The sequence below is a fragment of the Ranitomeya imitator genome, chromosome 1 (assembly GCF_032444005.1).
Source record: "Ranitomeya imitator isolate aRanImi1 chromosome 1, aRanImi1.pri, whole genome shotgun sequence".
Taxonomy (NCBI): domain Eukaryota; kingdom Metazoa; phylum Chordata; class Amphibia; order Anura; family Dendrobatidae; genus Ranitomeya; species Ranitomeya imitator.
Window position 1 is genome coordinate 1,171,276,281 of NC_091282.1, and position 27,227 is coordinate 1,171,303,507.

At 45.9% G+C, this 27,227-nt stretch overlaps 2 protein-coding genes across 5 annotated transcripts in view; one reads left to right on the forward strand and one right to left on the reverse strand.

Annotated features, from left to right (window-relative positions):
* The window catches only part of KCNIP4 (potassium voltage-gated channel interacting protein 4), a 1,248,191-nt gene that overhangs the window by 1,060,686 nt on the left and 160,278 nt on the right, over positions 1-27,227 (forward strand). The gene's annotated exons all lie outside the window — the stretch shown is intronic.
* Positions 1-27,227, reverse strand: part of LOC138657124 (microtubule-associated serine/threonine-protein kinase 3-like) — an 83,238-nt gene that overhangs the window by 17,986 nt on the left and 38,025 nt on the right. The window contains exon 2 of the mRNA XM_069744676.1: positions 13,858-13,999. The gene's annotated coding sequence lies outside the window, so the exon portion shown is untranslated. The remainder of the gene's footprint in view (positions 1-13,857; positions 14,000-27,227) is intronic.

Sequence of the window (27,227 nt, forward strand, 5' to 3'; positions counted from 1 at the left end):
TTTTTTTTATTATTTTTTTTTCTAAAGTCTCCCTGAAAAAAAAAACAGTGGGAGATTAATATTGGCCTTTCTGCTTGTGTGCCAGTCTTGACTCCTGGGTGTGCCATCTCTCTCTCTCTCTCTCTCTCTCTCCAATTGTGGTCCATAGAAAGCCTACATTTTTTTTCCTTGATTTGGGTTCCAAAATCTACCAGAGAAAATAACTCCATCAATCATTGGTAGAAAAATATTGGCCTCTGGGCTTGTGTGCCACTCCTGATTCCTGTGTGCGTCATCTCTCACTCAGTGGCCCATAGAAAGCATATAGTTTGTTACATTTGTTTTCTAAATTCTCCCTGCAAAAATCTTTTTTTTTTTTTTTGGGGGGTTTCTAAAGTGTTCCTGAAAAAAATAAAAATAAAAAAAAAATAATAGTGTGACATTAATATTAACATTTGTGCTTCAGTGACAGTCCTGCGTGTGGGGCATCTCTCTAATTTGCAGCCACCAAAAAAAGAGTGTGTAACATTGGGCCTGATTTTCGCTGTGGTCTCACCAACCTGTAAAGGGGTAGCTAAATCATACTGAAGTTATAGCTCACCGTGTAAGTTGTGTGACTGCAACAAATAACGTTAGTTTGGTTACGTTTTTAAAACAATGAGGAAGTCTAGTGGAAGAGGTCGTGGCCGGGGGCGTTCATTGTCAGCTGGTAATGAGGGTAGTGGTAGTGGTGGAGCATCAGGTGGTCGTGGGGGAAAAAATATTGCACCTAAGTCTGGAGCTGTGGAGCCAGGTTCGTCGTCCGGCTACACAAGGCCTCGAACGCTCCCTTTTCTGGGATTAGGAAAACCGCTTTTAAAGCCGGAGCAGCAAGAGCAAGTTTTGGCTTATCTTGCTGACTCAGCCTCTAGCTCTTTTGCCTCATCTCGTGAAACTGGTAAAAGTAAAAGCAGCGCGTCGTTAGTGGATGTTCACGGTCAGGGACAAGTCACTTCCTTGTCCTCTTCAGCAAAAACAACAACAGAGAAGAATGCAGCAGGCGACACAACGGGTTACTCCATGGAGCTCTTTACACATACCGTCCCTGGCTTAGAAAGTGAAGCAGTTAACAGTCCATGCCCATTACAAATTGAATCTGACATGGAGTGCACTGACGCACAGCCACAGCCAGACTACTATGCTGGTCCTTTGACTCAGACCACAACATTGCCCTCGCAGGGTGCTGATCAAGAATCAGACCCTGATGAGACTATGTTGCCCCATCACGAACGCTATACCACCGAACGACACGGTGACACAGACGAAGTTGCGCAGGAGGTACAAGAAGAGTTATTAGATGACCCAGTTCTTGACCCCGATTGGCAGCCATTGGGGGAACAGGGTGCAGGCGGCAGCAGTTCTGAAGCAGAGGAGGAGGAGGGGCCGCAGCAGGCATCAACATCGCCACAGGTTCCATCTGCCGGGCCCGTATCTTGCCCAAAACGCGTGGCAAAGCCAAAACCTGGTGGAGGACAGCGTGGCCATCCGGTTAAAGCTCAGTCTGCAATGCCTGAAAAGGTATCCGATGCTAGAAAGAGTGCAGTCTGGCATTTTTTTAAACAACATCCAATTGATCAGCGCAAAGTCATCTGTCAAAAATGTTCTACTTCCTTAAGCAGAGGTCAGAATCTGAAAAGTCTCAATACTAGTTGCATGCATAGACATTTAACCACCATGCATTTGAAAGCTTGGACTAACTACCAAACGTCCCTTAAGGTTGTTGCACCCTCGGCCAATGAAGCTAGTCATCAACGCAACATCCCTTCCGGCAGTGTAGGACCACCATTTAGCGCACCACCTGCTGTATCTGTGCAGGTATCTTTGCCAGGCCAAAGCAGTCAGGGTCAGGGAATCACCAGTTTCGTAGTAGGAAACACTGCATCTAGGGCACCGGCGGCAACAATACCATCTCCCACCGTCTCTCAGTCTGCCATGTCCACCGGCACCCCCGCTAGTTCCACGATCTCCAGCTCTCCAGTCCAGCTCACCCTACATGAGACTATGGTTAGAAAAAGGAAATACTTAGCCTCGCATCCGCGTACACAGGGTTTGAACGCCCACATAGCTAGACTAATCTCGTTAGAGATGATGCCCTACCGGTTAGTTGAAAGCGAAGCTTTCAAAGACCTGATGGACTACGCTGTACCACGCTACGAGCTACCCAGTCGACACTTTTTTTCCAGAAAAGCCATCCCAGCCCTCCACCAGCATGTTAAAGAGCGCATCGTCCATGCACTCAGGCAATCTGTGAGCACAAAGGTGCACCTGACAACAGATGCATGGACCAGTAGGCATGGCCAGGGACGTTACGTGTCCATCACGGCACACTGGGTAAATGTGGTGGATTCAGGGTCCACAGGGGACAGCAAGTTTGGGACAGTTCTGCCTAGCCCACGGTCTAGTAAACAGTTGTCTGTAGCCGTTCGCACCCCCTCCTCCTCCTCCTCCTCCTCCTCGTCCTCCTGCAGAAGCAAGAGCTCGTCCACAGACCGCAGTCGCACAAACACTCCATCCGCACCTGCCACTGTTGCACACCAGGTCTCCCATTATGGGGCAGCTACTGGCATACGTCAGCAGGCTGTATTGGCTATGAAGTGTTTGGGCGACAATAGACACACCGCGGAAGTTCTGTCCGAGTTCTTGCAGCAAGAAACGCAGTCGTGGCTGGGCACTGTAGATCTTGAGGCAGGCAAGGTAGTGAGTGATAACGGAAGGAATTTCATGGCTGCCATCTCCCTTTCCCAACTGAAACACATTCCTTGCCTGGCTCACACCTTAAACCTGGTGGTGCAGTGCTTCCTGAAAAGTTATCCGGGGTTATCCGACCTGCTCCTCAAAGTGCGTGGACTTTGCGCACATATCCGCCGTTCGCCTGTACACTCCAGCCGTATGCAGACCTATCAGCGTTCTTTGAACCTTCCCCAGCATCGCCTAATCATAGACGTTGCAACAAGGTGGAACTCAACACTGCACATGCTTCAGAGACTGTGCGAACAGAGGCGGGCTGTTATGTTTTTGTGGGAGGATACACATACACGGGCAGGCAGTAGGATGGCAGACATGGAGTTGTCAGGTGTGCAGTGGTCGAAGATTCAAGACATGTGTCAAGTCCTTCAGTGTTTTGAGGAATGCACACGGCTGGTTAGTGCAGACAACGCCATAATAAGCATGAGCATCCCCCTAATGCGTCTGCTGATGCAAAGTTTGACGCACATAAAGGATCAGGCGTCTGCACCAGAGGAAGAGGAAAGCCTTGATGACAGTCAGCGATTGTCTGGTCAGGGCAGTGTACATGACGAGGTACCGGGCGAAGAGGAGGTGGAGGATGAGGAGGATGATGGGGATGAGTATATTTTTAATGAGGAAGCTTTCCCGGGGGCACGGGAAATTGGTGGCGTGGCAAGGCCGGGTTCTGGTTTTTTGAGGGACACAAGTGACGTAGATTTGCCTGCAACTGCCCCTCAACCAAGCACAACCGCAGATTTGACAACGGGAACTTTGGCCCACATGGCGGATTATGCCTTGCGTATCCTCAAAAGGGACACACGCATTACAAAAATGATGAACGATGACGATTACTGGTTGGCCTGCCTCCTTGATCCTCGCTATAAAGGCAAATTGCAAAATATTATGCCACATGAGAACTTGGAACTAATATTAGCAACAAAACAATCAACTCTTGTTGACCGTTTGCTTCTGGCATTCCCTGCACACAGCGCCCGTGATCGTTCTCACACGAGCTCCAGGGGCCAGCAGACCAGAGGTGTTAGAGGGGCAGAAATCAGAAGTGGCGTTGGCCAGAGGGGTTTTCTGACCAGGTTGTGGAGTGATTTTTCTATGACCGCAGACAGGACAGGTACTGCAGCATCAATTCAAAGTGACAGGAGACAACATTTGTCCAGTATGGTTACAAACTATTTTTCATCCCTTATCGACGTTCTCCCTCAACCGTCATTCCCATTTGATTACTGGGCATCCAAATTAGACACCTGGCCAGAATTGGCAGAATATGCATTGCAGGAGCTTGCTTGCCCGGCAGCTAGTGTCCTATCAGAAAGAGTATTCAGTGCTGCAGGTTCAATACTAACAGAAAAAAGGACTCGTCTGGCTACCCAAAATGTAGATGATCTAACCTTCATTAAAATGAACCACAACTGGATTTCAAAATCTTTTGCCCCACCCTGCCCGGCTGACACCTAGCTTTCCTATGAAAAGGTCTTGCCTGTGGACTATTCTGAATGACTTTTCCAATCTCGTAATTTTCTTCACCTGATTGTCCAGCATACGACATGTTTCCACCTCACGAAATGGCCAAACTCCCCACACGGGGCCGTGCTATCGCCACTTTGCGCTTGGACCCTTGAGAGTGCTGTTTGTCTGAAGAGGTGGGTGTGGCCGCTTTTGGTCGACGGCACTGCCACTGGGTCCCTCATAGTACAATAAAGTGTCTCTGGCGGTGGTGGTGCGCACCCAACGTCAGACACACCGTTGTAATATGAGGGGCCCTGTGCCTGTAACGCCGGCCACAAGACAGTTCCCCCCCCCAGCTCAAACAGTGCTCTACCACTAGCAAAATTATCTCTCACAGCTTCACCAATGTGTAGTCTAGGCGCTGACATCCTTCAATGCCTGGCACTGACAATACCATTGTTTTGACATTTTTGTTATGTTAGGCCTTCGAAGCCTGTCTGCGGTCCCTTCTTTCTACAACTACTACACTGACCAGGCCACTGCTGGCCGTGTTACCCTGGAACCAATTTAAAAGTGCCTACTGTCAGCCCAATTTTGTTATGTTAGGCCTTCGAAGACTGTCTGCCGTCACTCCTTCCACTAGACTTCCACTGACCATACACTGCTGCCCATGTACCCCTGGAACCAATTTAAAGTGCCTACAGCCAGCCCAATTTTGTTATGTTAGGCCTTCGAAGCCTGTCTGCGGTCACTCCTTCCACTAGACTTCCACTGACCAGACCACTGCTGCCCGTGTACCCCTGGAACCAATTTAAAAGTGCCTACAGCCAGCCCAAGTTTGTTATGTTAGGCCTTGGAAGCCTGTCTGCGGTCACTCCTTCCACTAGACTTCCACTGACCAGACCACTGCTGCCCGTGTACCCCTGGAACCAATTTAAAAGTGCCTACAGCCAGCCCAAGTTTGTTATGTTAGGCCTTGGAAGCCTGTCTGCGGTCACTCCTTCCACTAGACTTCCACTGACCAGACCACTGCTGCCCGTGTACCCCTGGAACCAATTTAAAAGTGCCTACAGCCAGCCCAAGTTTGTTATGTTAGGCCTTCGAAGCCTGTCTGCGGTCCATTCTTTCAACTACTACTACACTGACCAGGTCACTGCTGCCCGTGTACCCCTGGAACCAATTTAAAAGTGCCTACAGCCAGCCCAAGTTTGTTATGTTAGGCCTTGGAAGCCTGTCTGCGGTCACTCCTTCCACTAGACTTCCACTGACCAGACCACTGCTGCCCGTGTACCCCTGGAACCAATTTAAAAGTGCCTACAGCCAGCCCAAGTTTGTTATGTTAGGCCTTGGAAGCCTGTCTGCGGTCACTCCTTCCACTAGGCCTCCACTGACCACACCACTGCTGTCCGTGTACCCCTGGAACCAATTTAAAATTGCCTACAGCCATGTGTTATTATTTTAGGCCTTCGATGCCTGTCTGCGGTCACTCCTTCCACTAGGCCTCCACTGACCACACCACTGCTGTCCGTGTACCCCTGGAACCAATTTAAAATTGCCTACAGCCAGCCCAATTTTTTTATTTTAGGCCTTCGATGCCTGTCTGCGGTCCATTCTTTCAACTACTACTACACTGACCAGGTCACTGCTGCCCGTGTACCCCTGGAACCAATTTAAAATTGCCTACAGCCATGTGTTATTATTTTAGGCCTTCGATGCCTGTCTGCGGTCACTCCTTCCACTAGGCCTCCACTGACCACACCACTGCTGCCCGTGTACCCCTGGAACCAATTTAAAATTGCCTACAGCCAGCCCAATTTTTTTATTTTAGGCCTTCGATGCCTGTCTGCGGTCCATTCTTTCAACTACAACTACACTGACCAGGTCACTGCTGCCCGTGTACCCCTGGAACCAATTTAAAAGTGCCTACAGCCAGCCCAAGTTTGTTATGTTAGGCCTTGGAAGCCTGTCTGCGGTCACTCCTTCCACTAGACTTCCACTGACCAGACCACTGCTGCCCGTGTACCCCTGGAACCAATTTAAAATTGCCTACAGCCAGCCCAATTTTTTTATTTTAGGCCTTCGATGCCTGTCTGCGGTCCATTCTTTCAACTACTACTACACTGACCAGGTCACTGCTGCCCGTGTACCCCTGGAACCAATTTAAAATTGCCTACAGCCAGCCCAATTTTTTTATTTTAGGCCTTCGATGCCTGTCTGCGGTCCATTCTTTCAACTACTACTACACTGACCAGGTCACTGCTGCCCGTCTACCCCTGGAACCAATTTAAAATTGCCTACAGCCATGTGTTATTATTTTAGGCCTTCGATGCCTGTCTGCGGTCACTCCTTCCACTAGGCCTCCACTGACCACACCACTGCTGTCCGTGTACCCCTGGAACCAATTTAAAATTGCCTACAGCCATGTGTTATTATTTTAGGCCTTCGATGCCTGTCTGCGGTCACTCCTTCCACTAGGCCTCCACTGACCACACCACTGCTGTCCGTGTACCCCTGGAACCAATTTAAAATTGCCTACAGCCATGTGTTATTATTTTAGGCCTTCGATGCCTGTCTGCGGTCACTCCTTCCACTAGGCCTCCACTGACCACACCACTGCTGTCCGTGTACCCCTGGAACCAATTTAAAATTGCCTACAGCCAGCCCAATTTTTTTATTTTAGGCCTTCGATGCCTGTCTGCGGTCCATTCTTTCAACTACTACTACACTGACCAGGTCACTGCTGCCCGTGTACCCCTGGAACCAATTTAAAATTGCCTACAGCCATGTGTTATTATTTTAGGCCTTCGATGCCTGTCTGCGGTCACTCCTTCCACTAGGCCTCCACTGACCACACCACTGCTGTCCGTGTACCCCTGGAACCAATTTAAAATTGCCTACAGCCATGTGTTTTTATTTTAGGCCTTCGATGCCTGTCTGCGGTCCATTCTTTCAACTACTACTACACTGACCAGGGCACTGCTGGCCGTGTACCCCTGGAACCAACATCAGAAAATATAAAAATAAGTATTTTGCTTATAAAAAAGAAAATACTGGTGAGATATCAAATGCAGACATTTTAACATTAAAAACAAACACACAACTAAAATCTGGTACAGTACTAAAAATGGCCACCAGCTACAATTACTTTCTCCTGCAAGTAGTTAACTGAAAGTTTTTTTAAATTGAAAACACACATATGGCATCCACCGAGTGTTGTCCTGTCGCGTCTTCTTTATATTATTGCCGAGAAGATGCAAAATAATGAAAATAATAAAATCATTAATTACCAAAATAATAGAGAAAGTCAACACCACATTGCAAATAAACATTCATTCCAAATAAAGAAGCAGGGCGCGTCCGAGGGTGAGTATATACCTAATAAGAATCTAATCACCCTCGGACGCGCAATGCTTATTTCCAACAGCCTTCCTTCCTAAGAATCATCCCTTCCGTGGTGTAGAGAGACGTTGTGTTACACTCCAAGGTGTTCCCCAGGTTGCCTTTCCTGAGCTTCGATCTACCGGCTCTCGTTTAGTAGTTGTTGGAAACTACGCTGCATTAGGCCTTCAAATTGGGTATGGGGTGTAGAGAGATGGTGTGTTCCACTCCAAGGTGTTCCCCAGGTTGCCTTTCCTGAGCTTCGATCTTCCGGCTCTCGTTTAGTAGTTCTTGGAAACTACACTGCATTAGGCCTTCAAATTGGGTATGGGGTGTAGAGAGAGGGTGTGTTACACTCCAAGGTGTTCCCCAGGTTGCCTTTCCTGAGCTTCGATATTCCGGCTCTCGTTTAGTAGTTGTCGGAAACTACGCTGCATTAGGCCTACAAATTGGGTATGGGGTGTAGAGAGAGGGTGTGTTACACTCCAAGGTGTTCCCCAGGTTGCCTTTCCTGAGCTTCGATCTTCATGCTCTCGTTTAGTAGTTGTCGGAAACTACGCTGCATTAGGCCTACAAATTGGGTATGGGGTGTAGAGAGAGGGTTTGTTACACTCCAAGGTGTTCCCCAGGTTGCCTTTCCTGAGCTTCGATCTTCCGGCTCTCGTTTAGTAGTTGTTGGAAACTACGCTGCATTAGGCCTTCAAATTGGGTATGGGGTGTAGCGAGAGGGTGTGTTACACTCCAAGGTGTTCCCCAGGTTGCCTTTCCTGAGCTTCGATCTTCCGGCTCTCGTTTAGTAGTTCTTGGAAACTACACTGCATTAGACCTTCAAATTGGGTATGGGGTGTAGAGAGAGGGTGTGTTACACTCTAAGGTGTTCCCCAGGTTTCCTTGCCATTGCTTCGGTCTTCCGACTCTCGTTTAGTAGTTGTAGAAAAGTACACTGCATTAGGCCTAAAAAATGGGTATGGGGTGGAGAGAGATGGTGTGTTACACTCCAAGGTGTTCCCCAGGTTGCCTTTCCTGAGCTTCGATCTTCATGCTCTCGTTTAGTAGGTGTCGGAAAGTAGGCTGCATTAGGCCTACAAATTGGGTATGGGGTGGAGAGAGATGGTGTGTTACACTCCAAGGTGTTCCCCAGGTTTCCTTGCCATTGCTTCGGTCTTCCGACTCTCGTTTAGTAGTTGTAGAAAAGTACACAGCATTAGGCCTACAAAATGGGTATGGGGTGGAGAGAGATGGTGTGTTACACTCCAAGGTGTTCCCCAGGTTGCCTTTCCTGAGCTTCTATCTTCAGGCTCTCATTAAATTGTGGTTAAATGGAACAACTGCATTTGGCGTACTAGTTGGTTTGGGGCCTACTATCGGTGTCTGCCACTCCTTGCTGTTCTCCTCCACTGAACAAAGCTGTGCCGCCTGTTTACTACGGTTGCCAATTTTGAACTGCATTTCGACTACTTACTGATTTGGCCCTACTCTCTGTGTCAGCCTCTCATTCCAGTTGTCCTCCACTGCAATGCCCCCTGGTTATTCCTGTGTTACCAATTTTGAACTGCATTTAGCCCACTTTCTTCTTTGGGCCTATATCTGTGTTTCCACTTCATCGTGCCCATTGCCCAGCCAGTGATAGATGAGTCTGCTGGTACATTGACCCATAACGCAACATTCCCCGTGCACGCTACACAACAACATTGTGACCCTGCTGAAAGTCAGGTTGCTCTTCCCGCATACCATACCACCTTACACGGGGACAAAGAGGAAGGTGCAGATGAAAGTGCAGGTTCCTTCATCAGGTGGGGGGAGGAATACTAGTTGGCGACGTCACTGGCACAGGGCCTCTCATAGTACGCAAAAGTGTTGCTGCCGGTGGGAGGCGCCCCCGCCGTGCAAACACACCGCTGTACTTTGAGGGGCCCTGTGCCAGTGCCAATGCCAACGAGTGGGCCCCCCCCTGCTTGCTCAGGTTCACAGCACTTGCAAAGTTGAAATACTTACCTCTCCCTGCTCCACTGCCGTGACGTGGTCCAGATTTCCTGGGCCCACTAATTACTTGAACCAGCCCTACCCCCCACAACTTTAGCCAAATGACCCCCAATTTCAAATGCCTTCCAATTATTATAAGGTAAATTACGCTTGACAAGCTTCATTAAGAAGAATGGATGGTTTTGACATTAAAATGGGCACTCTAGGTGTTTTCCTGGCCCCCACTCACTGCCGACTATGCTGCCCCATTGACTTGCATTGGGTTTCGTGTTTCGGTCGATCCCGACTTTACGTCATAATCGGCCGATTTCACTCGACCCGACTTTGGACATAGTCGGGTTTCGCAAAACCCGGCTCGACTCTAAAAAGGTCAAGGTCGCTCAACTCTAGTGGTAGCTCTTCTCTGATCTTGCTGCAGTTTTTCCATGTATTTTTTTTAAATGTTGTGCCTAGAACTGGACACAGTATTCCAAATGAGGCCTCACCAAGGAGGAGTAGAGGGGGATAATTACTTTATGTGATCTAGACTCTATGCTTCTTTTAATGCATCCTAGAATTGTGTGCATCTCATTGTTGACTCGTGTAGTCTGTCATCTGGTAGTATACCCAAGTCTTTTTCCACCTGTGCTATAATGCGTGACATCTGAAATATACACTTCCACATAACTCCACATATGCAAATCATATGGATGATCTCAAATAAATAAAGTTTTACAAGTTTATATCAAAATTGCAAAGTAAGATATGAAAAATGCACAACATTGTAATTATAATTGTTTGCAATAAGTAAGCTACCGGGTCGGTAGCCAGCTGAGTCCGGTGTGTCTGTTGTTTCATTCCTGCTGTGCTGTGCTTTGCAGCAGTGAACTAAGTGTTGTTTTCTTTTACCTTGTCTGTCATACCTTCCCTTTGTGTTGTATTAGTGCAGCAGTGGGACCAGTGTCCTCACTTGCCAATTCCCTACTTAGGGATAGGTGCAGGGCAAGCGAGGGCTTAGGTATCCTGATCGGCGACAGGTTGGAAAAACTTGTATAGGGACGTCAGGGAGATCAGGGCACATCCTTAGGAGAATGCAGGAGGTGTCCATTTCCCCATTCCCTATCGCAGGGCCCACCGTTGTAATTGTGTCCCCGGTATTCCCTTGTTTGTTGTGCTGTTGGTGACTGGCCTACGGTTGTGTGGTTACATACCGGATCAGTCACTCTCGTGACACGTACCTTATAATCCAAAGGTATTGCCCTTTCCGAATCCCTCTCTTTAGACTGGAGGGGTGGTGGCTATCCCATCATAACAGATCATCAGTAGCAGTGGGCTTACGGAACATTTCAGCCACAAGATGCACCGTCTCATCCCTTCCAATCCTAATGTCCAGAAAATTGATTGTGTTGCGATAAATTTCTGAAATAGACTTTAAGCCCCGTGTATTAGCATTTAGGCTAAGTTCACATTTGCGTTGTGCGGTGCTGCGTTGGCGACGCAACGCACAACGCATGCAAAAATGCATGCAAAGCGCAGCTTTTTGTGACGCATGCGTTCATTTTTGCATGATTTTTGGCGTAGAAAAAAATGCTTCATGCAGCGTCCTCTGCGCACTGACGCTTGCGCCAAAATGACGCATGTGTCACAAAACGCAAGACAACGCATGTTCATGCGCCCCCCATGTTAAATATAGGTGCGCATGACGCAGCTATCAAGTCTCCTCTAAGCCTTCTTTTATACAAGCAAACATTCCCAGATCCTTTGGACATACTTTGCAGTCTGCTCTCCATCGTGGTAGCTCTTCTCTGATCTTGCTGCAGTTTTTCCATGTATTTTCTTAAAATGTTGTGCCCGAACTGGACACGGTATTCCAAATGAGGCCTCACCAAGGAGGAGTAGAGGGGGATAATTACTTCATGTGATCTAGACTCTATGCTTCTCTTAATGCATCCTAGAATTGTGTGCATCTCATTGTTGACTCAAGTAGTCTGTGATCTGGTAGTATACCCAAGTCTTTTCCACCTGTGCTATAATGCGTGACATCTGAAATATACACTTCCACATAACTCCACATATGCAAATCATATGGATGATCTCAAATAAATAAAGTTTTACAAGCTTATATCAAAATTGCAAAGTAAGATATGAAAAATGCACAACATTGTAATTATAATTGTTTGCAATAAGTAAGTTTCCCGGCCGGTCACGCATTCTAGGGTTAATTCTATTCCTCCCATTCTATAGATATAATTTTCATTTTTCTTGCCCAGATGTAGAATCTTGCATTTCTTAGGCTGTGTGCACACGATGCAGATTTGGTGCAGAATTTTCTGCATAAAATCTGCACTAAATCTGCATCTCCTGGCAGAATCCGCAGGTGCGTTTTTGTGCGTTTTTTATGCATTTTTATGCGTTTTTATGCGTTTTTTATGCGTTTTTTTCAGTGCAGTTTTGGTGCAGTTTTGAAGTGCGTTTTTTGTGCGTTTTTATGCGTTTTTTCATGCAGTTTTGTAAGCGTTTTTTAAAGCTAAATTAATAAAGTTAAAAAAAAAAATGTGTCCATGTCATGATGTCATTTCCTAACTCTAACCCTAGCCCTAACCCTAACCCTAACCCTAGCCCTAACCCTAGCCCTAACCCTAACCCTATTCTAACCTTAGTGGAAAAAAAAAATTCTTTATTTTTTTATTGTCCCTACCTATGGGGGTGACAAAAGGGGGGGGGGGGTCATTTACTATTTTTTTTATTTTGATCACTGAGATAGGTTATATCTCAGTGATCGAAATGCACTTTGGAACGAATCTGCCGGCCGGCAGATTCGGCGGGCGCACTGCGCATGCGCCCGCCATTTTGGAAGATGGCGGCGCCCAGGGAGAAGACGGACGGACCCCGGGGGGGGGGGGGATCGGAGCATGGGGGGTGGATCGGAGCGCGGGGGGGTGGATCGGGCACGGGGGGGGGTGGATCGGAGCACGGGGGGGTGGATCGGAGCACGGGGGGTGGATCGGAGTGCAGGGGGGTTGGATCAGAGCACGGGGGGGTGATTGGAGCACGGGGGTGAGCGGACAAGAGCACGGGGGGAGCGGAGCACAGGACGGAGGGGAGCCGGAGCAGTGTACCAGAGAGATCGGTGGCTTGGGGCGGATCGGTGGGGTGGGGGCACCTGTTATATGTTGTATGTAATGTATGTTTTATGTGTGTTTGTGTTTTTAACCCATTGTAGTCAGTCGCCTGACGATGGGACAACTCTCCCATCACCACATTTCGATGGGAGAAGTAGTCCCACCCGACGAATTACTACAATGAGTCACTACTGACAGAGAGACAGACACACAGACCGACACACACACAGACCGACACAGACACTACATACCATTTCCACCATGCGCTTCACATCGATCCCCATCCGACGGTACGACTCCATTTTCACTACACTCCGCCCACACACTTCCTCCACATCACTGACGTCACTTCCGTCTGCTTCGGTTTTGACACCCAAATCCGCACAAAATCTGCAGATGGTTTTTACATCTGCAGTTTTTATGCGGATTTGACCCACAAAATGGGAGCCTATGGGTGCAGAAACGCTGCAGAACTGCACAAAAGAAGTGACATGCACTTCTTTGAAATCTGCAGCGTTTCTGCACGGATTTTTCTGCACCATGTGCACAGCTTTTTTTTTTCCTATTGATTTTCATTGAATTGTAACTCACAGTGCAGTTCTGCAGCGTTTCTGCTGCTGAAAAAAACGCTGCAGAACTGCACTAAATCTGCATCGTGTGCACATACCCTTACTGTTAAATTCCATTCTGTTAGTTGCTGCCCATTGTTCAAGCTTATCTAGATCCTTCTGAATCCTTTCTCCTGTCTTCTCTATTGTTAGCTCTCCCTCCTAGCCTTGCATCTTCTGAAAATTTGATTAGTTTACCTTCAGTTCCCTTATCATTTACAAAAAATATTGAACAACACTGGGGCCAGGACAGAGCCTTGTGAGTCCCCCACTTGAAACACTTTTCCAATTCGATGTGCAACCATTTATTACCGCTCTTTCAGTACTATCACTGAGCCAGTTATAAATCCACCTAACCGTAGGCTTGTCAATCCCATACTTGGTCATTTTTTTTCAATAAGGATAGCATGAGACACTTTTATTAAATGATAAACTGATGTCAAGATATACTATATCTAGCACATTTCCCCGATCCACTCTGTCAATTATTCCATCATAGAAGAAAATGAGATTAGTCTGGCATGACTTGTTTGCTACAAACCCATGATTAGTTATTGTATTCTAATCCAAATACTTACGTACGTGCTGTTTAATAATTTGTTCAAATATATTTCCTGGTATAGAAGTAAGGCTCACTGGCCTGTAATTTCCTGGCTCCATCTTCTTTCCGTGGATGGCACCGTGAATATCAGTTGATGTTACATTTGTTTTATTGGAAAGCTGTAAGAGGAAATAGGGTCTTATCTGGGATAGAAGTGGTCAATACAATATGATTGCACTCACCAGATGTAGCTCAAATAAAGCATTATAAAGATTTGCTGCAGAAAATCCACGGGTCAAGCGAGACCGATCGTTAGAAATCAGAAATGGGAACAAAAACATGGTTGTTGTTCTGCACTGCTGAATCACTGAACGTCAATACTTATTAGGGATTGTGGCTTTATTCAACACGTTTCAGAGTACAAAAGACTCCTTCATCAAGAAATACCACAAAAAAGTGTTTTGTGATATATCCTGATGAAGGAGTCTTTTGTACTCTGAAACGCATTGAATAAAGCCACAATTACTAATACGTCTTGACTTTCAGTCACTCAACAGCGCAGAACAACAACCATATTTTTGCCCATTTGTTTTCTTAGAGAACACAGATGCCAAAAAAATTGGCCTTTTCAGCATCATTTTTGACCACTTCAACCTTTTCATCCTGTTAAAATCCTATAGCACCTTTAGACTTTTGCTTTTCATATACCCCCCAAATCCTTTTGTTACTTCTTTTGGTCTCCCTTGCAAGTTTTACTGGCTTTAGCGCTTCTAACTCTTGCCATGCATTCCCTGCAAACAGTATTATATTCTTCTTTATGTTTCCCGAACATTTTTCCTCAAAGTAGGCAAAATTCGGTCACAGTTCGGTAAATGATTGTGTTTCCACTAATGCTTTTGATAGGACTTTTGCTAGGCTAGTGGTGTTGTATGATGAGCAGGGATAATGTTTTTTGTGAGGGGAGGGTGTGGGGAGAGGTCAGAGGAGCCACAGACTGTTATTCTTTTTCTTTTTCTTAACTTAATGTGTGTACATTCCAGTAGCCAATCAGGGCACAGAAACCATCCACAAAGTCCAGACACAAGAGCTTCTGTCAATGGATTCTGAAGTCACATGTCCCACTCCATATAATAAGTGGACATGTTATTTTGCTGACTCCATTTTCTCAGTGTAATAGCGCAGAGAGTCCGCTCCTGTTGCTGCTGCAAGCTGTGATTTAGTTAGATAGGATCCTGTCCTGTGTGAAATCGACCTGTCAGCATCTAACTAGTTTGTGCTAATAGTATTGTGCAGGCAGGAGTCCACAATTCCTACTCAAAATTGTTTGGGCTAATACTATGTTGCAGTCAGGACTTAGGAAGTCACATTTACTAATCAAAATCATTTTGGCTAATATTGGGGTGCAGCTAGGAAGCCCCATTTGCTAATCAAAATCACTAGGGCTAATATTGGGGTGCAGCCAGAAGGCCTCCACCTTAACATCACACACAGTACAGTCTGCAGATGTGGCATCACAATTACCCTTGTTTTCCCCCGTGTCACAACTCTCCAATCGCTCAACTCACCTAGAGTACAATAGAGTACAAATAATTAGTAAGTATAATTGGTCAGCATTAGGGTTGAGCGACTTTTAGTTTTTTAGGGTCGAGTCGGGTTTTGCGAAACCCGACTATCTCAAAAGTCGAGTCGAGTGGAATCGGCCGATTATCGCGAAAAGTCGGGGATCGACCGAAACACGAAACCCAATGCAAGTCAATGGGGAAGCATAGTCGGCAGTGAGTGGAGGCCAGGAAAACATGTACAGTGCCCATTTTAATGGCAAAAACATACATTCTTGTTACTGAAGCTTGTCAATCTTAATTTACCTGATAATAATAGTAAGGCATTGGAAATTGGGGGTCATTTGGCTAAAGTTGTTGGGGGTAGGGCTGGTTCAAGTATTTAGTGGGCCCAGGAAATCTGGACCACGTCACGGCAGTGGAGCAGGGAGAGGTAAGTATTTCAACTTTGCAAGTGCTGTGATCCTGAGCAAGCAGGGGGGGCCCACTCATTGGCATTGGCACTGGCACAGGGCCCCTCAAAATACGGCGGTGTGTTTGCATGGCGGGGGCGCCTCCCACCGGCAGCGACACTTTTGCGTACTATGAGGGGCCCTGTGCCAGTGACGTCGCCAACGAGTATTCCTCCCCCCACTTGATGAAGGAACCTGCACTTTCATCTGCACCTTCCTCTTTGTCCCCGTGTAAGGTGGTATGGTATGCGGGAAGGGGAACCTGACTTTCAGCAGGGTCACATTCTTGCTGTGTAGCGTGCACGGGGAATGTAGCATTATGGGTCAATGTACCAGCAGACTCATCTAGCACTGGCTGGGCAATGTTCAGGATGAGGAGGAAACACAGATATAGGCCCAAAGAATAAAATGGGCTAAATGCAGTTCAAAATTGTTAACAGGACTAACCAGGGGGGCATTGCTTTGTTCAGTGGAGTACAACTGTAATGAGAGGCTGACACAGTGAGTAGGCCCAAATCAGTAAGTAGGCTAAATGCAGTTCAAAATTGGTAACAGAAGTAAACATGCGGCACTGGTTTGTTCAGTGTAGGAGAACATCAAGGAGCGGCAGACACCGTTAGTAGGGCCAACAAAACAAGTAGGCCAAATGCAGTGTTATATTAAAAACAATTTAACGAGAGCGTGGAGATAGAAGCTAGGGAAAGGCAACCTGGAGAACACCTTGGAGCGGAAGACACCGTTTGTAGAACCCAGATCCAACTTGTAGGCCTAATGCAGTGTTGTTTCAACAACTACTTAACGAGAGCTTCAAAGATAGAAGCTAGGGAGAGGCAACCTGGAGAACACCTTGGAGCGGCAGACACCGTCTCTACAACCCAGACCCAACTTGTAGGCCAAATGCAGTGTAATATTAACAACTACCTAACGAGAGCCTGAAAATGGAAGTTCAGGACAGGAAACCAGGAGAACAGCACGGAGCGGCATACACCGTTAGTAGGCCCCAACCACACTAGTAGGCCAAATGCAGTGTAATATTAACACCTACTTAACGAGAGCCTGAAAATGGAAGTTCAGGACAAGAAACCAGGAGAACACCTTGGAGCGGCAGACACTGTTAGTAGGCCCCAACCAAACTAGTAGCCCCACTGCAGTTTTAAAATTCCGATAGGCTGAAAACCTGACAATTGCAGGTCATTTTTTTAAGAGGACAGCTGTATAGAGTGGCACAGACAGACACTGCTAGTAGGCCTTACACCACAAAGTTGGATCGACGCAGGTTTAAAAAAGGTTACATGGGTACACAGTCAGCATTGGTGTGCTCAGCGGAGGACAAATGGAAGGATGGACCGCAGACAGACTTAGTAGGCCAAAACGAAATAAATTAGGCTCAATGCAGTTTGAATTATCTTGCAGGGGTACACAGGCAGCATTGGTGTGGTCAGCGAGGACAATTTGAAGGAGTGACCGCAGACAGACTTAGTAGGCCAAAACTAAATAAATTAGGCTCAATGCAGCTTCGATTATGTGGTAGGGGTACACAGGCAGCATTGGTGTGGTCAGCGGAGGACAATTGGAAGGAGGGACCGCAGGTAGACTTACTAGGCCTAAAATAAAAAAAATTAGGCTCAATGCAGTTCGAATTATCTTGCAGGGGTACACAGGCAGCATTGGTGTGGTCAGCGGAGGACGATTGGAAGGAGTGTCTGACACAGTTAGTACTCCCAAAAAATAAATAGCTGTTAATGTCTCGCAAAATAACAAAACCAAAAAACAAAAGGGTGGCATACTTAGGTACAGGGGTGGGCTCCTCTGCTGAGTTTCAGACATAGTAATTTTGCGCTAAGTATTTATTGGTGTCAATATAGGACACTGAACCTGACTATTTTAACTAGCATCATACATGTCAACAAGTTGGTATTGTCAGTGCCAGGCATTGAAGGATGTCAGCGCATAGACTAAACATTGGTGGAGCTTTGAGAGATAATTTTGCAAGTGGTAGAGCACTGTTTGAGCTGGGGGGGGAACTCTCTTGTGGCCGGCGGTACAGGCCCAGGGCCCCTCATGTTACAATGGTGTGTCTGATGTTGGGTGCGCGCCACCACTGCCAGAGACACTTTATTGTACTATGAGGGACCCAGTGGCATTGCCGTCGACCAAAAGCGTGCACACCCACCTCTTCAGACAAACGGCACTCTCACGGGTGCTTGCGCCAAGTGGCGAGACCACGGCCCCGTGGGGGGAGTTTGCCCATTTAGGGAGGTGTAAACATGTCGTATGATGGACAAACAGCTGCTGCAAATTAAGAGCTTGGAACAGTCATTAAGACCAGTCAAGCAAGACCTTTTTGATAGGAAAGCTAGGTGTCAGCCGGGAAAGGTGGGGCAAAATAATTCGGAATCCATGAGTGGTTCATTTTAATGAAGGTTAGATCATCAACATTTTGGGTAGCCAGACGAGTCCTTTTTTCGGTCAATATTGAACCAGCAGCACTGAATACTCTTTCTGATAGCACACTAGCTGCTGAGCAAGCAAGCTCCTGCAATGCATATTCTGCCAATTCAGGCCAGGTGTCTATTTTGGATGCCCAGTTATCAAATGGGAATGACGGTTGAGGGAGAACATCGATAAGGGATGAAAAATAGTTAGTAACCATACTGGACAAATGTTGTCTCCTGTCACTTTGAATTGATGCTGCAGTACCTGTCCTGTCTGCGGTCATTGCGAAATCACTCCACAACCTGGTCAGAAAACCCCTCTGTCCAACGCCACTTCTGATTTGTGCACCTCTAACACCTCTGCCCTGTTGCCCCCTGCAGCTCATGTGAGAACCATCACCGACGCTGTGTGCTGGGAATGCCTGAATCAAACGGTCTACCAGAGTTGCTTGTTTGGTTGCTAATATTTGTTCGAGGTTCTCATGTGGCATGATATTTTGCAATTTGCCTTTATAGCGAGGATCAAGGAGGCAGGCCAACCAGTAATCATCATCGGTCATCATTTTAATAATGCGTGGGTCCCTTTTGAGGATACGTAAGGCATAATCCGCCATGTGGGCCAAAGTTCCAGTTTTCAAATCTGCGGTTGTGCTGGGTTGAGGGGCAGTTTCAGGCAAATCTACGTCACTTGTCTCCCTCAAAAAACCTGAACCCGGCCTTGCAACGCCACCAGTTTCTATTGGCCCCGGAGAAGCTTCCTCATTCAAAAATGTTAGCATCGGGTTAATCAGCGTGATGTCCACAACGAGCAGCAGAGAATGTTCATTTATTAAGAATTAAGAATATCCAGCTTAAAACATGAGAATAGGATCAATCTGGTTTCTGAGAGAGAGAGATCTGCTGTGAGTCCTTCTGCTTCAGCTACACAGAAGAAATGTGCTCACAGGGAAGGGGAGGAGGAACATCCTGTCTGTAAATGAGGACTCTTTTTTTTTTTTAACTTTGCTGACATGTGAACAACATGCATGCAGATATATAAATCACATCATATTAAACAAACAATAGTTGTTGCAATACATACAGATCAATATGCATTAGGCCAACACCCCCACTCAACAACTACTTATTCTGTCAGTCCCATAGTGGTTCTCAATTCTTGGAACCTAGGTCGTGGCAATCGCTTGGTCAAAATATCAGCTAACATTTTATCAGTTTCACAATAAACAAATTGAATTACGCCACGATCTATTAAATCACATAGATGATGACATCTGACGTCGATGTGCTTAGTTCTAGCACTGATCTTTTCACTGCATGCAAGTTTAATGCATCCTTGGTTGTCCTCATATATCACCGTTGGCTGAGTTAACGGTTTACCAATATCGTCCATCAGTTGTCTTAGCCAAATGATCTCCTGACTTGCATAGGCTGCGGATACATACTCAGCTTCTGTAGATGACAAAGCAACAGACACTTGTTTTCTACTAGACCAGGAGATTGAACTTTCTCCAAGTTTAAATACATATCCGCTTGTGGATTTACGATCTTGCGAATCACCAGCCCAAGCTGAGTCAACATAGCCGGTGAGTTTTAGATTTCCTGCTGCAGATATTTTTAAATTTACACCTTGTGTCCCTTTTAAATATTGGAGAACTCTTTTAACGGCATTCCAGTTCCTTTGGCGCGGTTTCTCCACATATCTGCACAATATTCCAACTGCTGTTGTAATATCCGGTTGAGTCGTAGTTGATATATATAGAAGTGCCCCCACTGCCTGTCGATATTTCTCATTGTTAGGCAACAGGTCATCTTCTTCCAGTTTCAGGTAGGATGATTCCATTGGCGTTGATACACCTTTGGCTTCCGTCATTCCGAACTGATCCAAAATTGAATTAATCTTTGCACTTTGATTTAAAAGAAAACTTCCATCTTCCTCTCTCTGGATGTGGATTCCTAGATAATATGTCACATTTCCTAGGTCTTTCGTTTCAAAATGCTTGTTCAAAATTTTAGTAATTTTCCCAATTTCAGCTTCTTCTTGATGAACTACAATTACATCGTCCACATATAAGAGAATATACATCCATTTTCCATCTGTATATCTCGTGTACAGGCATGGATCCGCTTGACCTCTTTTAAATCCTTCTTCTAACAAAACTTTGTTCATTTTAGAGTTCCATGCTCTCGCCGATTGCTTAAGACCATAAAGAGAATTTTGTAGTTTGCAAGGAAGATTCTGTTCACCTTCCTTTACATAACCTTCAGGTTGAGTCATGTATAAGTCCTCCTCAATGTCACCATTTAAAAATGCAGTTTTGATATCCAAATGTCTGACAAACATCCTTTGTACTGCAGCTACCGCCAACAATGCTCTAAATGTTGTCTGCTTAGCAACCGGGGAAAAAGTAGCATCATAGTCTTCGCCATATTTTTGAGAATATCCTTTTGCGACCAACCTCGCTTTAAATCTGTGGACTTTACCTTCAGAATCATATTTGGTTTTAAATACCCATTTACACTTAATTGCCTTTTTATCCTGTGGTAACTCAGTGAGTTTCCAAGTTTGAAGTTGATGAAGCGAGTTCATTTCTTCATTCGCGGCATTGATCCACTTTATTCTTTCATGGGCGGGTAGTTTCTGCATTTCATCCCATGACTCAGGCAGTGTCTTCACAATGTAGGATAAACGTTTAGCTGGTATTCCTTTGCTTGATCTTGACGATCGTCTAATTTCAGGTTCACTTAGGCCTTTTGTTGTTCCTTCAGTGGTTGAAGAGTCCAGCCAGACTTCTACATTCTTTTCTTCGTTGTCTTGTAATTGTGATTGAGATTGTTGTTGTTGCTTCATCTGGACTACTGGCATAATGTCATAAAACTTGGGTGACACAAAGTTTTCATCAAACACTACATCTTTACTTATTGTGACCTTGTTTGTCTCTGGGTGTAAAATTCTATAACCTTTCTGGGTTTCACTGTAGCCTACCAGGATGCCTTCCTTGGCATGAGATTCCCACTTAGTTCGTTTTTCTTTGGGAACATGTGCAAATGCTTTACTTCCGAAAATCCTTATGTGTTGTAGTTTTGGTTTTGTACCATTCCATTGTTCAAATGAAGTTTTCTCTGTCGCTTTACTTGGTAGTCTGTTCTGAAGATAACAAGCCGTCATAATAGCTTCGCCCCAATATACTGTAGGCAAATTAGCATCAAATAACATACTCCTTACGCTTTCACAGAGTGTCCGGTTCCTTCTTTCTGCTACACCATTTTGCTCAGGGTTGTATGGTACAGTAGTTTGAAATATGATTCCATTTTTCTTTAAAATGCTCTGTGTTTCATTACTTGTATACTCAGTTCCATTATCTGCACGTAAAGTTTTTGGCATTCTTCCAAACTTGTTGTGTACTTCAGCTAGATATATTCCAAGTTTCTCTGGAACTTCATTTTTGCTGTGAAGTAAATAGACAACTGTATATCTTGAATTGTGAAGGTACAGATGAATGACCTTGGGGAGACCAAAACATCCAACACCGCGGAGACACCATCACGTGTTTCTCAACGCAGTGATCCAGAACACTGCCCCCATCCCTTATGGGAAATATGCAAATGCATGTAAAGTAAGCTGCGGAGACACCATCACGTGTTTCTCAATGCAAGCAATGAATAGCCAGGCCTTTCCCCGGGAAGGAACAACCACGGGAAGGGCAGCATCCAATAAAGGAAAACATCCAATAAAGGAAAACCACCTATGCCAAGCATGGTATCCATCCACAGACAGCTGTTTCAGGGTTTTGCCCCTCATCAGTGTGGAGTAGGAAACTGGCTATTAGGAGCAGTGCCTAGTAAAAGGATGTGAAGGTACAGATGAATGACCTTGGGGAGACCAAAACATCCAACACCGCGAAGACACCATCACGTGTTTCTCAACGCAGTGATCCAGAACACTGCCCTCATCCCTTATGGGAAATATGCAAATGCATCTAAAGTAAGCTGCGGAGACACCATCACGTGTTTCTCAACGCAAGCAATGAATAGCCAAGCCTTTCCCCGGGAAGGAACAACCACGGGAAGGGCAGCATCCAATAAAGGAAAACATCCAATAAAGGAAAACCACCCATGCCAAGCATGGTATCCATCCACAGACAGCTGTTTCGGGGTTCTGCCCCTCATCAGTGTGGAGTAGGAAACTGGCTATTAGGAGCAGTGCCTAGTAAAAGGCTGTGAAGGTACAGATGAATGACCTTGGGGAGACCAAAACATCCAACACCGCGGAGACACCATCACGTGTTTCTCAACGCAGTGATCCAGAACACTGCCCCCATCCCTTATGGGAAATATGCAAATGCATGTAAAGTAAGCTGCGGAGACACCATCACGTGTTTCTCAACGCAAGCAATGAATAGCCAGGCCTTTCCCCGGGAAGGAACAACCATGGGAAGGGCAGCATCAAATAAAGGAAAACATCCAATAAAGGAAAACCACCTATGCCAAGCATGGTATCCATCCACAGACAGCTGTTTCGGGGTTTTGCCCCTCATCAGTGTGGAGTAGGAAACTGGCTATTAGGAGCAGTGCCTAGTAAAAGGCTGTGAAGGTACAGATGAATGACCTTGGGGAGACCAAAACATCCAACACCGCGGAGACACCATCACGTGTTTCTCAACGCAGTGATCCAGAACACTGCCCCCATCCCTTATGGGAAATATGCAAATGCATGTAAAGTAAGCTGCGGAGACACCATCACGTGTTTCTCAACGCAAGCAATGAATAGCCAGGCCTTTCCCCGGGAAGGAACAACCACGGGAAGGGCAGCATCCAATAAAGGAAAACATCCAATAAAGGAAAACCACCCATACCAAGCATGGTATCCATCCACAGACAGCTGTTTCGGGGTTCTGCCCCTCATCAGTGTGGAGTAGGAAACTGGCTATTAGGAGCAGTGCCTAGTAAAAGGCTGTGAAGGTACAGATGAATGACCTTGGGGAGACCAAAACATCCAACACCGCGGAGACACCATCACGTGTTTCTCAACGCAGTGATCCAGAACACTGCCCCCATCCCTTATGGGAAATATGCAAATGCATGTAAAGTAAGCTGCGGAGACACCATCACGTGTTTCTCAACGCAAGCAATGAATAGCCAGGCCTTTCCCCGGGAAGGAACAACCATGGGAAGGGCAGCATCAAATAAAGGAAAACATCCAATAAAGGAAAACCACCTATGCCAAGCATGGTATCCATCCACAGACAGCTGTTTCGGGGTTTTGCCCCTCATCAGTGTGGAGTAGGAAACTGGCTATTAGGAGCAGTGCCTAGTAAAAGGCTGTGAAGGTACAGATAAATGACCTTGGGGAGACCAAAACATCCAACACCGCGGAGACACCATCACGTGTTTCTCAACGCAGTGATCCAGAACACTGCCCCCATCCCTTATGGGAAATATGCAAATGCATGTAAAGTAAGCTGTGGAGACACCATCACGTGTTTCTCAACGCAAGCAATGAATAGCCAGGCCTTTCCCCGGGAAGGAACAACCACGGGAAGGGCAGCATCCAATAAAGGAAAACATCCAATAAAGGAAAACCACCTATGCCAAGCATGGTTGTTCCTTCCAGGGGAAAGGCCTGGCTATTCATTGCTTGCGTTGAGAAACATGTGATGGTGTCTCCGCAGCTTACTTTAAATGCATTTGCATATTTCCCATAAGGGATGGGGCAGTGTTCTGGATCACTGCGTTGAGAAACACGTGATGGTGTCTCTGCGGTGTTGGATGTTTTGGTCTCCCCAAGGTCATTCATCTGTACCTTCACAGCCTTTTACTAGGCACTGCTCCTAATAGCCAGTTTCCTACTCCACACTGATGAGGGGCAAAACCCCGAAACAGCTGTCTGTATATCTTGAATTGTCATCAATAAATGTAAGAAAATATCTCTTCTTTCCAGGGGTCTGAGTACGCATTGGACCACAGATATCCGTGTGCACTAAATCTAGTGGTTGTTCTGTTCTTGTAGTACTTTTCTTTGGAAAGGCCTTTATGGACATTTTCCCTTTGATACAGCTGGAACACCTCATTGTCTGATTACATTAATCAATCGTAATATTATCAGCTAATTGTTCTTGAAATAACTTTCTTATTGCTTCTGGGTCTCTATGCGCAAGCCGCCTGTGCCATACATGAATACAGTTCTTGTGCAGTTCTTGCTTAGCTGTGCATACACACTCTTTACATTTCAACTGATACAGCTCATCTCTGATTTTTCCTTTTGCTAATGTGTGACCCTCCTTTGAGATGATGCAGCTATCTTCCTTAAATGTAACTTCATTACCTTGTTTTGTGAGCTTTTTCACAGATAATATATTACTTTCAAGACTAGGCACATATAGTACATCCTTTACATGGATCCTTCTACTTTGTGTTGCAGAGATGTTACAATCAATATAACCGTCTCCTATGCCTTCTGAGTTCATGCACTGACCGTTTGGCATTATCACTTTCTCTGACTTATTTTGGTTAAGCTTAGTAAAGAAGTCTCTGTCATTGGTCATGTGACTGGTTGCACCAGAATCTATACACCACGCATGCTTTGATTTAAATGCATTGACTGATGTGAATGCAGCTTCAGTATTTGCCGAATCATTGTTTCCAGATACAGCACTCTTAACTCTCTGTTGGCTGTTTTGCTTTTACAACTGACTCATTTTAGCTTTCCAAACTCTGCATTCAGCTTTTAAATGACCTGGCTTCTTGCATACAAAACATTCACGTGTCTCTTTAGGGTGGTTTCTGCTGGTGGGCACATCATGTGTTTGTAAAGCAGTTTCCTTGTTACATATCTTGCGCTCACATTTTCTGCCTTTCTCTTATATTCATCTACAAGCTTTCCTCTGACGTATTCCAATGTCAGCTCATCATCTGGGCGTGCATCTAGTGCAGTTACCAGAGTGTCATAGCTTTCTGGGAGACCACTAAGTAATAGTGCTGCTACATGGAAGTCCTTCATATCTTCCCCAATGCCCCGCAGGTGCTCTACGGTCTCCAGAGTATTTCTAATGTAGTCCTGCATGTCCTGGTCATGTGTAGCTTAGACTGATACAGCTTTCTCATTAGATAGAGTTTATTACTTAAATTTATTCTCTCATGTACTTCTCTGCAACTGCTCCCACATTTCCTTTGCAGATTCACACTTACACACATGCACAATCTGATCATCCTCTATACTGAGTGATATGGTGCTCTGTGCTTTCTGATCCATTTCAAGCCATTCCTTTGGTACTGGGTCAGGCTTAGGGTCCTGAGTGTATTTCCACGTACCTTCTCTTATCAGCAGCATCTTCAACTTGAATTTCCAGGATTGGTAGTTCTGGTTATTCAGGCTTGGCACTGTAAACTTTGTGGAGTTGCTGCTGGTGGCCATTTTACTTCTTCTCAGTTTGCTGTTGTCTTTCTATCTCTGTGCTCTGGAGGTTTGGGATTGCTTTGACTCCTGGGCCCATAACCTGTTAGCAGCGGGTTAATCAGCGTGATGTCCACAACGAGCAACAGAGAATGTTCATTTATTAAGAATTAAGAATATCCAGCTTAAAACATGAGAATAGGATCAATCTGGTTTCTGAGAGAGAGAGATCTGCTGTGAGTCCTTCTGCTTCAGCTACACAGAAGAAATGTGCTCACAGGGAAGGGGAGGAGGAACATCCTGTCTGTAAATGAGGACTCTCTTTTTTTTTTTTTAACTTTGCTGACATGTGAACAATATGCATGCAGATATATAAATCACATCATATTAAACAAACAATAGTTGTTGCAATACATACAGATCAATATGCATTAGGCCAACAAAAAAATACTCATCCCCATCATCCTCCTCGTCCTCCTCCTCTTCGCCCGCTACCTCATCCTGTAGATTGCCCTGACCAGACAATGGCTGACTGTCATCAAGGCTATCCTCTTCCTCGGCTGCAGACGCCTGCTCCTTTATGTGCGCCAAACTTTGCATCAGCAGACGCATTAGGGGGATGCTCATGCTTATTATGGCGTTGTCTGCACTAACCAGCCGTGTGCATTCCTCAAAACACTGAAGGACTTGACACAGGTCTTGTAGCTTTGACCACTGCACACCTGACAACTCCATGTCTGCCATCCAACTGCCTGCCCGTGTATGTGTATCCTCCCACAAATACATAACAGCACGCCTCTGTTCGCACAGTCTCTGAAGCATGTGCAGTGTGGAGTTCCACCTTGTTGCAACGTCGATGATTAGGCGATGCTGGGGAAGGTTCAAAGACCGCTGATGGTTCTGCATACGGCTTGAGTGTACGGGCGAACGGCGGATATGCGTGCAAAGTCTGCGCACTGAAGCACTGCACCACCAGGTTTAAGGTGTGAGCCAGGCAAGGAATGTGTTTCAGTTGGGAAAGGGCTATGGCAGCCATAAAATTCCTTCCATTATCACTCACTACCTTGCCTGCCTCAAGATGTACAGTGCCCAGCCATGACTGACCCGTGACCCGTGGAAGCGCTCGGTATTAGCGTGAAACGGCCGTCGTCGTCTTGCCTGTCGCACTCCCTCTCTCACTCCCTCCCTTGAACCGCGAAGATGTTTTGCTATATGCTCCAATAAAGGACGTTTGAATTGCCACTGATTGGTGAGTGTCATTGCGTTTTTTCTACTTTTTTATTTATATGGACACTTTGTTTCACGCAAGCACCGCCTTTCATCTGACCGGACTACCTATTGTTGGGAAACTCTCCACATCGAGTTATTAATCTCTGGAAAGTCGAGCTGTGCCGCTCACTTTTTTTCTTTTCTTTGTCCAGCCATGACTGAGTCTCTTTCTGCAAGAACTCGGACAGAACTTCCGCGGTGTGTCTGTTGTCGCCCAAACACTTCATTGCCAATACAGCCTGCTGACGCTTGCCACTAGCTGTCCCATAATGGGACACCTCGTGTGCAACAGTGGCAGCTGC